The sequence below is a fragment of the Anas platyrhynchos genome, chromosome 4, assembly GCF_047663525.1.
Source record: "Anas platyrhynchos isolate ZD024472 breed Pekin duck chromosome 4, IASCAAS_PekinDuck_T2T, whole genome shotgun sequence".
NCBI lineage: Eukaryota > Metazoa > Chordata > Aves > Anseriformes > Anatidae > Anas > Anas platyrhynchos.
Window position 1 is genome coordinate 22,674,287 of NC_092590.1, and position 17,335 is coordinate 22,691,621.

Below are 17,335 nucleotides of genomic sequence, written 5' to 3' on the forward strand. Positions count from 1 at the left end.
TTAATTACAGTAATAAAAACCACTCATATTTTTCTTCTATTACAACTGCTTTATACAACCTGGTGTTTGCACTGCTGAAAAATGTGACAGACTTCCAAAGACCAAGGAAACTAGATTTCTGGTTCCCACTGAAATTCAGTGAGATCTGGGCATCCAGGCCCATCCCTGAGGCCCATTTTAAAAACTCAATCCAAGCTATGAAGATATCTGCTACCTTATTACTTTGATTTCTTTGCTTCAGTTGACAGAATCTCAGTGAGTTAGTTTCAGAAAAAGGTATAGGAATACTCTGTGCAGGGCAGAGATGCATGTCAATCTGTTTTTTTGACAAATGCAAGCAACAGAGTAAAAGGGAGGATAGATGAATAGAAATGTTCACGAGGAGAATTATTTAACATAATTGGTTATCCCTTGCCTGAGTACAGCAGTACAGTGAGAGGTGATGCTGTGCTGGTTCTACTAGGTGACAAAAGAGGAATTAATAAGTAAAGTAGAATATGAACTTGTGTTTGATACTCATTTTGTAGGTGAGAAGACAAGGATGCAACTACATTTGGAGTTGGAGGGGAGAAAAAGATGTCACAACCATAACAAGCAGAAGACTGACATCTTTCCTTTTTTTTTTTTTTTTTTTTTAATAAAGGAAAGAGCAGCAAACATTTCAGAAGTCTCTAAATTCTTGATGAGGTTATATTCTAAAGTGTAAATATGTCTGAACGTGAAGGAGAAGAGCACTACAAACAACAAAACAAAACAAAAAAAAGCACTAAAAAAAAATCAATCAGTTGGTTTAGTCATCTGGAAGTAGATCATGTTGTATAGAGAGGCAAATAAAGAGTTCAGATGGGATTCTATAAAGCTACTATAAATAATTCCGAAGATTTAATTTTTTTTATTTAACCTTTTACAAACATGAGTTATAGATATTTTTCTGACAATTCTCTTGGCAATAAAATTCCAGTACCTCTCACAAGATAAGGGTTTGACTATTAATCAGCTTGTGTAAGTAATTAGAGGAACCGAAGTACCACATGTGTGAAAGTAATTTAATTACCACAGAATGCTCAATAAAAGGGAGCATTTAATATGTTTTGGTCAGATACATAATACACATACATAATATAAAGAAAACATGAGTACTTAGCAAGACTGAAATGTTCCAGACAATGATTTCTAGAAATGAGTAGTAGAGTTATCTGAATGCATATCCATGCAATTGCTGATGCAGTTATTAAATGTTGTCTTCAGTTTTAAACACACGTAAATCACTCCAGCTAATATTAATGAACCTGATGTGTGCTCAACAAGGGCAAAAAGCATCTCTAATGCATGAGACTTGTCACTAAGAGTTTGAATATATTAAATAGCTTAATTTTGTACTATCCTTTCACTTTTTCTTCTGTATTCAACAACTTTGGCCACACTGTAAGTTATAGTCATGTAAATGCACCTCAAAAAGTTACCAGAGTTTGATGGTCTATAATAGAAACAGGCTTATGACATAAACTTGATATGGACATGCACTTCTCTAATATTCGTAGAGGTCTTTATTACAGCCACCTGCAGTTTATTTCTCACTGCTATATTTATACTAGGGTCAATTTGGCATTATGTACCTGTATATTTTACTATATATTTGTATGTAAGCATGACTACATACATGCTTACATGTATGCATGCTTACATTTATGTATGTGTAAAGTTTTTCCCCTGCAGCTGCATCGTTATATAGAGAAATTGTAAAATCATTGACCTAGAAGGGAACAAAGAGAAGTCCCTATGGAAAAAATGTACACATTCAAGAAAACCTTTTTTTTTTTCTTTTTCTCTGTAACTTCCAATTTGCTGTGTCCTCCTATCTCCTAGACAGTTTGTCAGTTGCAATTACAGTGTTTTTCCCTATGCTGAAATCATAACCAATAAAGCTTTTGTTATTGAGCTCTAAGCTATGTCAATTCTTAATCTCTACAAACATTTCTATGTAATCTAGAAGAAACACAAAAATATATTTTGTTAATCTACTAACAAAGATTAAGTGCAATTCAAGCTGGATTAACCTGCATTCCACAAAATTGAACTCTGCTGGACTCAGGGTTAGGCCTCCTGTTTCATACTACTGCTGCTAATCCCTAATGGCACAAAATATTACTGAGAGAATTGGTAGTACTGTTGCTGAGGATCAGTACAGAAGTAGTAATGAAAGATCTGGCACAATGTTAGTTTCTTCATATTGCTAGTACTGTATTCCTTTATTTTCTGAATCAGCAATGTGTCACATACGTTTTCTATTTATATAGAAATAATCTATTTCTCTATGTCTATTTTAAACACTTCCTACAAAGAAGTACCTCTGTAAGGAAGGCGGGTTTTTGATATTTTCAGAAAGTTTATTTTGAGTCTAGTCAATCTCATTTTTCAAGAATATCTCACTTTTGAATAGATATGGCACAAACCTGCTTGGTTACCAAGATCCTAGCACTTTATGCTCTTTTCACTTTACGAAAAGATTCATTATATTTCAGCATATATTCATATGCTGATTTCATTTCAAAATCTTTTCATTATTTTGGGACCATAATTCCTTAAGCCATCTCAGGTAAGGCATGACATTAATTTTGACATTCATTAAGATCATTAAAATGACATTGATTAAGATCATAAAATATAAAAATTCAGTTCCTTTCTGTAATTTTTTATTTGTATTAGTCGCCTGCCCTGCCACGTGAGCAAGGTCAGTAAGGTTGCTGGACTGTGTCCTGCCACGTTCTGGTTGTCTCCATAACTCTGGGCAACCTGTGCCAGTGGCTGATCACTTTTACAGTACACTTTTTTTTTTTTACACTTTTACGTTAAACTTTTTGAAGCAACAGCTATCTTCCATATGGCAAAATGATGTACTGAATTAATGACATCCTTGAATTAAACCAAACAGATTTCTAATGATGGTTCTGGCTGGCTCTTTGCAGAACTCTTCGCAAGCAGTGAAAAAGTAGCCCACACCAGTGGGCAGAACTCTACTGTCAGATATGCAAATTCAGACTGATTTGATGATTTTGTCTCAGAAAAACTTAAAACTGACTGCAAATCCTGAAGATTCTGTCAGTCTTCCTTCGGTGTGATTAATTCTAGAGACACATTTCGCATCTAGATATGATCCAGATCTGGACCCAAACCAAAGTCTTTATCTGTATAATTTCTAGCATAATGAAAACGAAAGTGTTCAGAAGCTAAAGTAACATTCTTCCAACCTAGCAATAATAGATAAGAAAATAAAGAATTTTTCCTAAATTATATAAATTATCCTTTTTTAAAATTTAAATATACAAAATAAAACCTGGGCCAACACAAAATGTTCCTAACAAACAGGATTCCAACTCTTGATAGAACTTAAATACCCTCCAAAATACTATAATATTTTTATGTGCATAACAAATAAATAAAAATGATTACTTCACAGACATGCAGCCAAAACAATTGGCCAGAAATTTCATAGCTCTTGAACTGCAGCAACTCCCAATAGCACAGGATTTGTGAGTACCTAAAATAAGTAGACCTCTAAAAGCTCAATGTTTCATAAAAGGAACATCTGTTCAGGTATAGAATTGAAAGTTTTAAGCAGGCAACAGCTAATATTTTAGTTCTGTTGCCTCTCAGGAATTTCTTCTGTAAAAGCATTGCTTTGAAATCATTAGTCTGGTTGTTTTTTCCTGGGATGAAGTGACTAAAATAAAAAATGAAGCAAATGTTGCTAATGGAAATTTGCAGGTGTCTTGTCTAGAAATTGTGTGCAATGATGAATGTGAGAAATACAAAATATGGGATATGTTCATTGTTGGTTGAGAATTTCACTAGGCTTCTGCCATTGCCTTTTTGGTTATTAGGATTCTCTCTCCTCATTTTTATGAACATTAACAGTCTCGGTGAGCAAGGTGATGTAGGAAGTGCTAAAAGATTATAAAATAGCAACTAGTCTTTTCAGTGAAACCATTTTATGTATGAACAACAGCCTTATCACGTTAAAACCTTCTGACTGAAATCAGTCCTGGAAGGAGAGATCCACCTTGAAAGTATGAAAAAAAGCAGAGAGAACCTGGTTTCTTTTTATCCTTCTCTGTCTTAAATTGTTTTCTTTATTGAGCTCACTGTAAGGAGAAGGTAAATAGATTTTTAATCTCTGACCAGCTCAACATCCCACCTTACTGGATTTACAGAAAGGTTGATCTTGTTAATAAAATATGATTAAAATATCATAAAGAACTCACATTGTCCTGAGTATTTCAGATATTGGAATTCCTATAAAAAAATCCCCCAGGCCTTTCCTAAAATATGAATTCAAGTCTATTAGGAAATGAATATAATGACAGCAAGTATTATTATTTCTCATCAGTGGTTTTAGCTTACATGCAGAAGTTCGATAAAAGAGTTTGTAAGGGGATTTTTCAAAAGGTACTAAAATATTTCCTCCTGCATCGTGCACTGACCAGTTTTCCTTCACACAAATGAAGACTGTTAGTCTTGGTATACATAATTTTTGAAAGAGTGAAGAATCTTTTGGGGAAGCCTTTCTGCCTTTACTTTCCAAAAATACATTAATGTGCTAATGCACACATTTTTGTGCGCATACTGGAAACGTCTGTAGTGGCACTTTGAGGAGCTCAAGCTGTCTTACACTTTCCAATCTTTTCGCTTACAAAGCTAAATACAGATGTTTCTGAAAATAAAGGAAGAAAATCTAGGAGGCTTTAGATGAGGTGTGGAAGATAGACCTTTTTTTTTTTTCTTCTTTTTTTCTTTTTTTTTTTTTCCTTTTTAATGCTCACTGTCTCTTATTTAAATTTGATTGCTGATGTCTTTTTGCATTCAGCCACTTCTAGAATATTTTACAGGGATAATCTTTAAAAAATGAGGTGATTATTCCCTAATAGACCAGAGTAAAGAAAAGAAAAGAGACCATTCAGTGTTGCCTGAAGCTAAGGCTGCCTTACCACTTGCTCACTACTTTTATTATTCTTTTCATACATGTCAAGTTTTGTAACATAGTATAAATAGACTGTATCATTGACATCCAGATTGTACAGAACCTTATTATTATTTTTTTAGTATAAATTGAAATAATTATCCCACCCTTCTTGTTTTCCTTTTTTTTTTTTTTAAGCTTCCTAAGTAACAGTGTTGTCTTCTGCTTTTTAAAATTTTGTTAAATAATGAAGTATGTTGGCACACTAAAAACCTGTACCTAAAAAAAGAAGGAGAACTCAGGAGTAAGGTTCAGAGAGAGAACACGTTCAGTTTTTACTGAATAATTAAAAGATACTATCTTTAGCTGTCTATATTTAGCTGCTCAGTTTGCTTAAAAGCTTTTTTTGTAAGGTTGTCTCTAAAATAGTTCAACAAAGGTAGGAAGGCTTGGAAGAGAACAAATAGGCGTTAACAAAGCAAAGGAGCTCCAACAGCCCAGTTGTTATAGCTATAGTATTATGACACTAAGATTAGATTTGGAAAACTATACCACCAATATATTTTACTTTCCCACAGAGGAAGGGTTCATATTTTTTTCATTGCAGTTAAAAATTGTGTTTGGACTCTCTAAAATGCAGATATTTCTGAGTCATAATAAAAATCACAAGGTAACAATACTTCAGATGAGGTATCATAGCACAGCTATTATATGTTACCGTACTGAAATTACCGTAAAACAAAATCCAATAATTTTGACAACAAGTATTGGTTTCAGCTATGTGTTTCATTGTACTTGACAGGTGCTACAGGTTAAGCAGGAATCCTGAGTGATACATTCTAAAGACATACACAGGTACACTCAGAAGTATTTATATATTTTTCTCCTATGAGCTGTGTTCTGGCCACATTGTCCTGTGACTACGTACCTTGATAAAGAGATGGTTTAGACTTAAGCAACAGAAAAATAAAATGCTTTCTGAAAAAATCCATACTATTATTTATGAATCCACACTATTATTCATGAAACCAACAGAGACAAACAAACGGAAAAACCTGTACAACATGGGAGTAACTAAAACAAGTTGGAGAGGAATAATAATTCAATAATCAAATTATGAGATATATTCAGTAACCAGAACCACCTTTTTCCTCAGTCACACTGGTTCAACTTGTCTGAAGTCAGTACAAGAAGTAGCTAAATCATTTTAGCTAACTGTATCTAGTCACAAGCTTACTTCTAAGGATATGATTTTTGGCAAATTCATCATCACATCAACCTACTTGCCCCCATGTAAGTGAGCACAAGAATGTCATTTAATACAATAGGATAAATGGCATAAATTGTAACTCTGTTTCATTTCTAGTATGCATCAAAGTCCTATATTTTCTAATTAACTAACCAAGAGGTTATTGAAAAATTTTAGAGTTGTATGGCAGTATTTACCAAAGAGAAGGAAATTCCCTTTTAAGAAGCAGACCTCAATTATATAAGCTCATCATGGTATGTTGTGGAAAGACCTGAAGTCTTTTATGATGCTTAACTGTCAAATTCAGCAGACTAATACTAAAAGCACTGGGATAGTATTAGAATACTGAGAAAAAGTTTTCTTTTAATCAATTTTTGTTCTGCAAGAGCCCTAGAAATTAGATATTTAGCAAAAAATAATTAAATAAATAGTTTAGGTGCAGAGAAATTTCCTATTTGCCTTATTTTTTAAAATATATTTTACTTCAGTAAAGCAATGCCTTCATTCCCCCTCCTCCAATGTAAAATATCAACTATTGCCTGAGGTTTTATCAACAAGCTATTTTAAAAATACATCTCATATAGGCAAACATTGTTTCTGAGTCAGACATAGTATAGAGGTACTAAAATCTGATAATTAATCACCTGTACGACAATAGTGAATATCACCTGTAGGGCAATAGTGAATAAACTACCTACTGCCTTCCATTTCTCATAAATCTATCCTGTATCATATATTTAAATCCATGGTATTTTAAATTGTACAAAGGGCTAAAATATAACCCTGCTTGTAAGATTTTGACACATTTAAATTGTCAGGGCTATCATTTTAATTGCTTGCTGAAGCAATCTTGCACAGATTTCTGCCACCAACACGTTCTTTCTAAGAAAGCTGTCTAAAACCTGAATCGATGCCTTGTCATATTTTGAATTTGATTGACACTCAATTTAAATACTTTAGGTTTAACTTGTATTTCTCACACTATTTTCACCACAGTGTGGCAGGTGCAGAGCCCTACATGGGTGTGGGTGGTCACCAAATTACAAAGGCACAAGCTAAGAAAGGGATTCTTCTGGCAGGCTATGGCCATACACGGGAGGATTGTGAAGGTATTTCAGTGCTGGATTAGAACAGTCTACTAGCTGGTCCACAGAGTACATTTCTCAGGGTGTTAAATCTTTACAGAGGAAAGGAACTAATTGTCATGGTGCCTTCACTCTCTCTTAGTCTATAGTTGTAGGTTTCCCATTTCCTTTTCATAAAGAGGAATGCACAAGCAATAGAGAAGACAGATGTTAACAGCTTTGGCCTTGCTGCCATGCATGTCTAAGTTCCACTTTACCGTCTTTCTTTCAGATTCCAGTGCTAAATGCATCTCCCATGCTATACAAGTGTTATTCTCTTGCCACTGTGTTACTTTCACCAACAAACCCCACTACTGTTGCAATTAAAATAGCAGGTATTCTGATTCTAGTGAATTTCCCATGATACTTGACACCATTTCACTTGCTCCATGTATTCTGGGACCATTCCACTCGTGCCTTTTTACTGTAGCACAGTACAGAAAGAAGATATGAAAGGGAGGCAGGAAGAGCTGGAGGCAGCTGTGTTTTTGCATTGTAACTGTGTCATTTGGTAATTACAACAAAACCATTTGCCTAGAACCACTAAGCCTAGAGTAATACAGGAATCTTCTGTGTCTTCTCAACTTTTCTAATAAACATGAGAAAACAAATAAGGGAGGGGAAAGAAGAGAGGAAAAAGATTTCTGTTGGGAATATACATTTTGAGTTAAGGACATAAGGAGAGAAGATGTGGAGATGGAATAAAGAAGAGATGGAAGAAAAACAATGGAGAAATAGGGAAGGGACAGAGGACGTAAGAGTAAATACACATAAGTCTAACTATGTCTAAGTGAAATTTTCCACACTATTTTCTAGTTCCTGACAGATGCCCCACCATTGCTGATTTTTGGAGAAAGAACTGGGAAGACTGTTTTATGACTTCATTTAATTAGCATTGCTCTCTACTGTGGACTCTCAGTTAAACATGGGATTGGTTGAATGACTACCTATACTGTTATTAGTTGTAACAGAAAGGAAATGGATTTTTTTTATTATTTTTTTTTTCCTGTAAGAGATTCAGGAAAGCAATTTCATCTTTACAGTATGGAAGCCTGCTGTCAGCTATGTGGCTGTCTTCACCTTCCTGTTTTTTCCTACTTACTTTCTCAAAATATGAACTTGGGTGGGAAAAGGCTGTGTTGCTCCATTTTCTAGCACTTATCCTGACAGATTTATGAGATTTTGTATAAAGAAAAACCATCACTATATTTCACATGCATCCATCTCTGCCATTTTCTGCTTCTTTCTTTCCCTTTGTTTTAGTCTCTGAAATGCATTATTAGTTTTGTTTATCTAAGCTCTGATAGCACCATTTTATTGTCCTTCCATTTATTTCCAATCTTTAGTGCAAACAGAACTGAAGGGGGAAGATGTACTCCCATCCTTACAGTGCTGCAATGCTGTTCAGTAGTGTGATCCTCTGACATCAGCAGTATTGTTATTGTAATCGGCTTCATACAGCTCGCTGAACTGGGATGACAGCCTCAGTATTCTCTAACATCTAGGCAATACATTGTTGGAAAACAGGCTGTTCTGTCAGATTTTTTTTTTTCCACTCAAATGAATCATAAAAATGAGAGAAAGAAAAGATCAGATTGGAAGCAGTAATATTCCTTCTGTAAAACTGGATATGTTACTCAGGCAAACCTATTTGGTTTCTGAAATACTGTTATCATGGGGAGGGGGCTCACGTTCGATATAGATGCCATGACCTTGAAATCACACCAGCCCATTGAAGTGCAAAAGAAATAGTCCAGGCAGATAACAGTGACAAAAACAGGGTTGAAGAACTTGAGACCTCCACCATTATATCTGCTTGCCCTGGTTTCTCTCTTCCACCTGTGAGATAGAAGGGTTTGTTGATTCTTTTAAATGTCTGTACCAGCCTTCTGGATATTTTGTTATGCTCATCCTCTTCCCTAGCTTGGGTAGGCAGAACAAAATTTATGTTAAGAATGATTTAAACAGAATTGCATCTGACTGGATTTGTTGTTATGAGTTATGCATTTAGGTGAAGAACACCCTTAGAAATGGCAAAGTATACATTTATGCACTGAATGGTGCACAGAACTACAGTGATATCTGAGTATCAGGAAATATGCGTACAGAACTGCAAACATGTCAAATAGCAATTAAACTGTGTTTATTTTATCAACATCTACTGGAGATTTGTCAATGAAGTGTTAAAAAAAAACTAATGAGTCACTTTCAACTGTTATTTCTAGATTATAAAACTAAGAATGTGTATGACAATGGCAGTGCAATGCAATCTTCATACCAAAGAAAATGCATATTAGCTAGATGTTATTCTGTTAGAATAGATATAAGAACAGAAAGTCATGTTCAGTTGCTGCTGCTTCTAAAGCAAAGTATCTTGGATATGAATGTACTGTATAGGCTCCCAAGGCAAAATATTTAATGGCACTGCATAATTTAACTGAATGATGAGTGTATCTTAATGTTCAGTATTAGCTCAGACTGCTAGTATTTAAAATCCTTTTTCAGCCTGCACTTCTTAAAAATTCTTCAAAGACCCAAACCCTGACCACCACTATATCTTTAAGATTAGACCCACAAGGGGACTTAGTCAAGTCCTGTCTTCTCCTGCATTAGGTGCTTAAATGTACTGTGGTAGCCCAGGCCTTTCTTTACTGCTGCTTTTCTTTTCTTGGGCACTTTATATTTCATGGCACACTAATTCATCCAGTGGCTAACACTGCCCTCCTCAGCACACCCAGCAATACCTCAGTCTCACCACTGCTGTGTTCAATGTCCCATGCACCTACTAAATCTGCTTAGTACAAGCTAAGCACTCCTATCCTATGAGAGGTCCAATACAAGAGACCTTTTCCAAGCAGCCCTGACATGTCACACAGAACTGCCAGAGGCAAGGTACATCCCCAAGTCTGTAGCACTCACCCAGCATATGTACTCAATTCCTTTCTCTGCCTGACAGTAAAACTCACACCACTTTTCTCTCATGACTGAAGCACCAAGAATAGCACTGACAAATGCTTTTAGACTGCAAGAAGGAGTGTAGTGGCTATCTCACTCATACGTGGGCCATGGGACCAAAGAAAAAGATAGCAGGTGATAAAGTCCCAGAAAACTGTCATCTGCATACCTGCAGAACCACATAATCACATCTACATACTGTTTGGCTACAGCCAGTATAAACCTGACATTCCTTGATAGATCCTCCATTCCTTTATGCTGAGTATTATGTAATTCCTCACTGCCATTTTCTGCCAATTACTCTTCCGTGCATCTAATTTTCTTGGCCAGAAGATGGCATAGGCATTTCAAATTAAATAGCTGTTGTAGCTTCCCTGGAAGTTTCTGTATGGTAATTAGTATACTCTAAATACAGTATAACATTTTCTTTTCAGTGTGCATCAGTGTGATCTTTCATTCATGCTGTGCTGATTATGTCAGATTTTCTTCAACCCACAGCACATTGGAATAAAGTATTACAGGTAATTATGATAACATGGATTAAAAAAATAATAATAATTAAATCCTATCTTTCAAATATACTGTTACACGGTTTGCCAGCTGTTCAGACCTGTAATGTTCAGCACCCTGGATTTCTATCAGCTAAAGTTAAAAGTTGAGGCTACTTAGGTCCTTGCAGCATCTGAAGTTCTTTGACACTCAGAATCTCTACCTTAGCAAGATTGTTAATGAGTCTGAACTGTAAATATTTAATTCTTTCACCTCAGTGCTATCAAGCTACCATCCCAATATCATTACAGCTACAGGCAATTGTCCTGTCTATTACACAGTTGGCTTCATTAGTATCCCAACTAGATGACAGTGGATCTGAAAATCCCTTCCATTATGAGAGACTTTTGAAAGAGGATTTATGAAAATTGCTAAATAACATAGGGTCTTTTTTTTCAGTTTAAAAGGAAAGAGAAAGGGAGGTTTTCCTCCCTGCGTTTAAAGCTAAAACGTGCATTGTGGGCTTTAAGCCATTCATATTTCATTTCACCTGCAGCATGAGGGTTAAGTTGCTAATCAGAAGCAAAAACCCACAGGCCTATCACGCTATTTAAATTTAATGTGCATGTGGACTTCTTGATTTAGGGCAAGTTTATAAATAGCGTCTTTAGTTTAAAAATAGGCTTTTCAGATCTAAGGGAGTTGATATTATGATCTGCAAAGTGAATGAAGCTCCCAGGAGTAACTGGAGCTTATGTAATATTTATTCCTACATTTCTGCTCATCTGTTTTGTGCCGTTTTGATACTGAGCTGCAAGGACTCTTAGTTTCTCAAACCTTTAAAATCTAGTGAAGCTGGGACTGTCTGCATACTTGCTTGCCTAGGTAACCTTACTTGGCTTTGAGATTGTGCCAAAGAAACAGGGGTCACTGGCCCCACTTATGGATATTTTTACTTGATAGCTTTATTGCATGTGACCTTTGTGGAATCCCAAACTGTGCTGCCAGGTACAGCAAATTTCTGATATTAAATTGATCCTAGAAAGATTATGGACAGATCTTTCTTTTTTTGAAACCATATGACGGGTTAAGGTCGTGACTGGTTAAGATCCCAGGGAGACGCATTGCTGTGCCTGTAGAACTAAGTTCTGTCTCCAGATAAGTGAACACAAGTATTTTATTAAATTTGCATTAGGTACTCACAAGAACAGCTTTCAGTCCTTGATTTTGTATTTGCTTATAATGTCTTTAAAAGTGAAACACTGGTGCTAATGGAACAACGTTCAGGGCAAAAATGTTCACAGATTATGAGACAAATCTAATGTTGACATCTGACATTGTGACAACATTTTGTGCACGGAAACAGCCATGTAAGAGAAGCAGAGGCATGACCAACAGGTATGCTTAACAAAATGCCTTTCCAGGGAAGAAAATCCAGCTCTTAGAAGCAAAACATGGCAAATTGCACTGAATATTACAGTTAGACTTCTGATTTTGTTTTCTTCATAAACCAGCTTGTTGACTCACTTCCTGTGATGCCTTGTATTCTAGAATCACTGCCTTCTACCATCCTGTGGTGTAAGGGAGCTACAAGTTTCCTGAGCTAGGTATTTTGCCAGCTCTTTATCAGTGCTGTCACTTTTGCTAGATGTAACCTTGTCAGAATGGTGCTCTGTTCAGTCATGGCTGTGAAGTATGTGATGTTTGAATTTCCTCCTTCCTGCTGTATATATTCACTGGCATGCAGCTACTGTTAGTCTTGTGTTCACCTAGCAGCACACAGCCTCAGCTTCACATTCTTAGCCAGGGTTGGATTAATGAGAAACATTTCAAAATCCTGTGAAATCTGTAAGCTATCCTTGAAGAAAATCAGTAAAAGTATTAGAGTGACCAGAAATGGGTGCTTTAAAGCTTTGTACCATTAAATATATAGAAACTACAGACATAACACTCCTGGCAACACAATATTTGAATAAATTGCAACTTCTAGTAAACCTGATCTAAATTTATAGCTAAGCATCCTGTTAATCAAGCCTAGTTATGGAACAATTGGAGGTGAGTTAGCACATCTGGCAGTATCTTATAGCTAATAAAAAAGACAGTTATTAAGAATGGTATGGAACTGGTAGTTGGAAATTAAGTTTGATCTCATCATTTCAAATTTTTTTACTATCCTCATTCTATAAAGATAGACTTAACAAGTAAACATTAGAGAGCTGAGTCAATGGCCACTGAAAAAAAAGCTTTGTATATATGTGACTTCAATGACAGCTATATGTACTATTTGGTTTTGCCTAAAAGCAAAAGCATTCCCAGTATGTATAAAGACTATTATCTCTTAGCTACATTTGGTGCAACTGGAGGAACTAATGCATGAACAGGAAATGTAACATTTATACCGCAAAATATAGCTGCAAATTGAAATCATGATGTCTGGAAAGCATTTGTAATAAGAAGCCAATACATTATTTATTATGAGAAATAATTTTAAATAGATAAACAGAAATAATGACCTAGCAACCAAAATTAAAAGGTATAGAAATATCTTTGAAAAAAGGAGGAGAAATAATAGCTTTACCATTGTTGTCAGCAAAATGACATCTTCTCCACAATTTCTTCAGATGTACTTAGTACCAAGAAATTCTGGCTGAAGCTATTAATGGCTTTACGATGTTGCTATTTTGTTCCTTAGGTAAATATTCTGTTTAATTCCTTGTCCACAATATACTTTTCTTCAAGCTAAAAATGTTGAGAGTCAAAATACTTCACAGCCTCTACACTTGAAATAGCTCTGCAGACCTCATTTCCCTCAGTTCTGCTCCTGAAATTGAAGAAAAACTTTGCCCTTCTTTCTAACCTGGCAACATGCTCAGCCTTCCATTTTAAGTCTATGGGAGGCACACAGCACCATTTAGACTAAGTAATCATATATATACTTTTTTCCCCATTAATATTCTGCACTTATTTAAGTTTCTGGAAATTTCTGAAAATGTTTGAATTCCCATTAACAAAGACCTATTTAACATTATATCTAGGGAATAACTACCTGCATAGTAATTTGTATATGTTACGCAGATACTAGCTGTCAGTGATAAAACATCACATAGTTCTCATTTCATGTCACTATTTTCAATTTGACATTACAATGATTAAAGCCAAATGTATTTTTTTATAATCTGCCATGGTCACAGTTTTTATATTCAATTTGTGTTGGTTTTTTTTGCTCTTGGAAAAGTTGAGTTGTCTGGGAGAGCACTTGTTTGTTTTCTTTTGTTTTAAAGCCATTATTTATTCAGCAGACGGGTCTGATTTTGCTGCGTGTTTGCTGAGCAGAAAGGTGTCTTTTCAGTAACAGTGGTGAAAATATGTAATGGAACATTGCTTTAGATTGCATCCCAAAGCAGAGGCTGCTACAGCTGGTAACCATGAGATTACCTTTCTTCCTACACACATCCATATCACAGCAGCTGCTTAAGTTTATTAAATCGCAAAGTTGAGAAATTCAACCTCTACCTTCACAGTTCAGCCAACTGGTGTTAATGCACTGTAATGCATTCTAGTTACATAAATCACATTTTCTCATAGCAAAATAATCTCATTCTCTGTAGAGAATGAATACTTCTCATTCAAGGAAGAGTTATTGAAGATTTTGGTGGTTTGGGTTTTTCTTTGGAAAAGTTCAATATGGAGCTTCAGGCTTCATTTATAGCATTCTGTTCAAACCCAACTCCAAGGATAAAAGCTAATTTACTCATAGATCTTTTTTATGGTATTTACCACTACAATGCCAATTGCTTCACAAGCCTAAGAGATTGTGTTTTCACAATATGCCATTAAATATATGGGAATTTAATCTAATATCAATATTTACCATTAATAGTTGATACCTAAATCTGGGAACGCATTTTTAGAGCACATACTAGAAAACATGTAAGTTCAACACTATTTTAGAACTGACTTCAGGATCTGAAACAACAAACTTCAAAACACAGCAAACATATGAAACCCAAATAATTTTTACTTGAATTTTCTGTTCTGTCTTAATGGCAAAGTTTCCATGCTTACAAGGTAAGCATCAGAACTCAAGTTTGAAGATAACCTTTCCTGAAAGGCAAGCTAAAAGCCCTCTCTCTGCAAGCAGGTATCTGGTTTCCAGCCAGACTTTTTGCCCAACACTTTGGTCATCCACCTGACATGTTAACCATGAGCTGACAGCCAGGGAGTTTGGTCTCCCTGCTCATGATTTTTTTAACAGACAGGCTCCCAGCATAGCCTGCAACTTCCTTATGAAACAGCTTGAATTTTCAATGCCTTGAGGCTTTGAGGCTCTCTGGCAGCCTACTGAAAAGATAAGCTGGGATCTCTGCTTTGTAGAAGCCTAAAATTTGGCAGATTTGGAAGTAGAGTGCCTATTCTGATACTCAGTTGTTCACCAAAGAATAGGGTAGCTAAAACAATTCAGAGAAAAGCACAACACCTTTCTTCTTTTAACAGAGAAACAAACAAACAAACAAACAAACAACACACACACACTTTTTATCTTTTTGCTTATCAGTAGCAGAACTTTTTGTCTCAAGCATATTAATAATGATAACAATGGCAATATTAATGAAGAGCACCAACAGAATTTGCAGTGAATGTCACGGGGAAAAGCCTGATGTGGTAAATTTCCAGCTAAGTGGAAAATCTAAAAGCAAATGTAAACTGGATTCTTCAAGTATTCTTTAATAAGGGTCCCATCTAGAGTTTATACAGTGTCATTTCTTGAAATCTGCAGCATTTGAGGCAGAGGAGAGGAATTTTAGGAAACTCACCCACAGCAAGTTTTCATTCACTTTCCACCTCTCAATTCACAACCTAAACACAGAGCTCTTGAGTTTAATCTAGTCTCTTGATCACTTGCCAGTACATCAAGGGTAAATTCTGAAAGATTCTGAAAGCAATGTTTTTTGTTTTTTGTTTTTTTTCCTTGTCCTCTTCTGCTTAAAGGAGCTCTGATGTTTGTGCTGAAATGATCTGGAATTCTGCCAAAGCCTTTAGGATAAGTGTATTTCAGTCTGGCAGTGAATTTGCAGGAAAAAAGAATAAACAACTACAGACACCATAGAGAGAGATTTATAAATCCAGATACAAAATCTATGAAAACTAGTGTAGCAGTCTTTTAGCTGAGCCCATTTATCCTAACTGCCACAACTACAAATCTCATACATGGTATTTCATGCTTGTATTAAAACTTAAAAAAAAGGTGGTGGGGGGACACAAGTATCATCCTGTGACAAATAATTGCTATATTTTTGTCTGAATGTGTTTGCAGATTTAATATTCCTCCCTGACCACATACAGTATAAGTACAGTGAGAGAATATATATTTTAAAAAATTAAATTTCGAGATAAAATACAAAAAACTATTTTTGAGAATTATAGCAGCTAAAATGCACTATTAGTTCATAGGTATTTTTGCCTTTTAAAAGTCTGTTCTAACTTATTTGTATTGTGTCTGCTTAAGATAAATGTATAACACAGTTCACCAAAGCTAATTTGGATTACTAATGAAATTCTGTGTCATCTAAAGCTAGCAATATACTTTTCTTAGAGGTTGCAATAGGTGTTCATATTTCATCTTTAGTGAATAATCTCAGAGTTCCAAAATATGATTCCAAACACAAGCATATTTATATACACACATATATACATTTGTATACCTGTACCTCTCTCTCTCTCTATATATATATATTTACACATTTATAGCTTTCTGTTGATATGGTTGCAAATAACTAGACATATAAACGTAGTAGCTATTTTTAAAAAAGATAAAGAAAAGCTGTATCAGTGTATCTGATGAATTCCTCCTTAGAAACTAAAACGGTTGGGAGGTATTCAGGTAGATTATTGTTAAAGTATTTAAAAACAAAAAAAAAAAAAGAGAGAAAATATATTATCTATGCTCAAAAAATATATTCAAACTGAATGTAATTATTTGTCTCTGTTGTCTCTGAAGAACAGAGAAGCGTCTAAAAAAATAAGAAAACCTAAAATAATTTCCCTTTGCTTTAATTCACAAATGAACAGAGAATGGATGATTACTTGATTTTTCAGTTAGGAGACAAAGAAGAATGTGGCAGTCTGTGGGAACTGCCTTGGTCATTGCCTGGCATAAGTTGTTTTACTGAAGAGCATGTCTCTCAATTTAGGAAAGACAACTTAGTTTGTGTCCAGCTAGAGTCTTAGGAATTCTGACTTTAAATTCCTATGATGCTACTTCTCAAAGTATGAATTGCAATGGTTTAGTTAAGTGTTATCTAGCAGATACAAAAAGAAGATGTCACTTCAGTGGTAGTTTGAAATACAAATGGAAAAATAGATTTTCACTTCAGAACTGTAAAAACTAAGGGGTAATGTAAGGAAAAGGAATTAAGTTAAATATGGAAGGTAAATGTGAGTTTTGAAATGTATTAGCAATCATTTTATTTATGCTGATTTTTCAAGAGAGACTATCTATTTAAAGCCAAACCAAGTCTTAAAGTTATGAATATTTTAATATGATCTGAATTCTGAGTCTCT

The 17,335-nt window shown here is 35.1% G+C and overlaps 1 protein-coding gene across 3 annotated transcripts in view; it reads left to right on the forward strand.

The window, feature by feature from the left end:
- The window catches only part of MTNR1A (melatonin receptor 1A), a 47,089-nt gene that overhangs the window by 25,957 nt on the left and 3,797 nt on the right, over window positions 1–17,335 (forward strand). Inside the window, exon 1 of one of the 3 annotated variants that reach the window (XM_072037173.1) lies at window positions 12,105–12,172. The exons of 1 other annotated variant lie outside the window; for it this stretch is intronic. The gene's annotated coding sequence lies outside the window, so the exon portion shown is untranslated. Of the gene's footprint in view, window positions 1–12,104; window positions 12,173–12,313; window positions 12,382–17,335 lie in introns of those variants that run through there. One more of the 3 variants, XM_072037174.1, reaches the window with a different exon arrangement.